Source organism: Lathyrus oleraceus, chromosome 3 (genome assembly GCF_024323335.1).
Source record: "Lathyrus oleraceus cultivar Zhongwan6 chromosome 3, CAAS_Psat_ZW6_1.0, whole genome shotgun sequence".
Classification (NCBI taxonomy): Eukaryota; Viridiplantae; Streptophyta; class Magnoliopsida; order Fabales; family Fabaceae; genus Lathyrus; species Lathyrus oleraceus.
In genome coordinates this window covers 468,043,436-468,044,925 of record NC_066581.1, presented here as the reverse complement: position 1 = coordinate 468,044,925, position 1,490 = coordinate 468,043,436, and positions in this window count along the sequence as shown.

Genomic DNA, 1,490 nt, shown 5'->3' with positions numbered 1-1,490 from the left:
CTTCACCAGCTTCATCCTGATCGGTTAGTTGAGATTGTTGAGATGGTATACATGGTTGAAGAGTAATGTACAACTCGATACAGTTGCAGCCTGAATGTTCATGACTAACAAACATGTATTCAACATCTTCACCGTCTTGTACCTTAAGGGGGAAATACTTGCATTGACCATTCTCAAAAAATATTGGATTTTGATATGTGATCTTTGACACAATACCCGATCCTATAAAGGATTGTATTCTTTTTTTCAAATGAAAGAAGGTTGCATTTCTCTTGATCGTGATTCTAATGGTATTAGTGTTTCGAAAACAAAAACCATGTAGCTCAGACTCGAATGTTTCACCGTTGCAATGAACGCTGACACTGTATAATAATGGAGATGACATTGTGCAGATGAAAACTATTTTCTTACTGCAGATGAATATGAGTGAAGTGTCTTGGATGTAGATAGTAAGACACTTAAATAGATGATTGAAGTGTCTCACATGCTAGCTAGTTCGGAGTGACGTGTCGGACATGCAAGCTAGTCTGAGATGACGTGTCAGACATGTAAGATAGTCTGAGATGATGTGTCAACCATGCAAGCTATCAAGAAGTGACTTGTTCAGCATGCAGGAGACAAGATAGCCACGTGTTAGACATGCAGACACACACTCCAAATGGATTGGCGCCTCCACTTATTCCTTGCACATGGGCGCCAATTCAAGTGGAGACACCATGCATTTAGACCTCGAAACCAAGCAATCATACCTAGTCTTGCATGCATGTCCCTATGGAGGCGCCAATTTGAATGGCGACCCCTCTTAAAGGTTGTACATGGTCGCCAATTCAAGTGGAGACACCATGCAAGCACAACTTTTCATGCTCCCATCCATTTGCCTATAAATACATCCACTCCCTCAACATTTCTTCCACACCATCACTCTTACTACTTCCTCTACAATACTTCTTCTACAATTTCATCTTCAACAACTTCTTCTAGTTTCATCTACACCAACCCCCAACAAAATGTCTATCCTCACAATGGGCGAAGCACATAGAGGAACGGTTGCAAACATCGCAATATATGTAAGTTTTTTCTTTTGTTAACTTTTTTTCTTGCAACTTCACCAACCCCATTTTATTTTGACATACCAACTTAGTCAAGTTTTTTATTCTTTCTTTTATATGATGTATCAAGGTTTCGAACTCGGGTCCACGAATATGTCCATATGGACCCGATGATTCAACCTTATGTTGAACTCGCCGGTTTTGGTCACATTAGCAAGATTTTGTCTTGGTCCATAGATAACAAATTCATTCTAACCTTATGCGAAAGATGGAGACCAGAGACACACACATTTTGGTTCCCAACCGGTGAGTGTACCGTGACGTTAGAAGACGTCTACATGCTTTTAGGACTACCCATTGAAGGCAAGGCTGTTAATGGTAAGACCAACTATGCAAATTCAATTTGCATGGAGCTCTTAGACACTGATTTGTTAGATGATA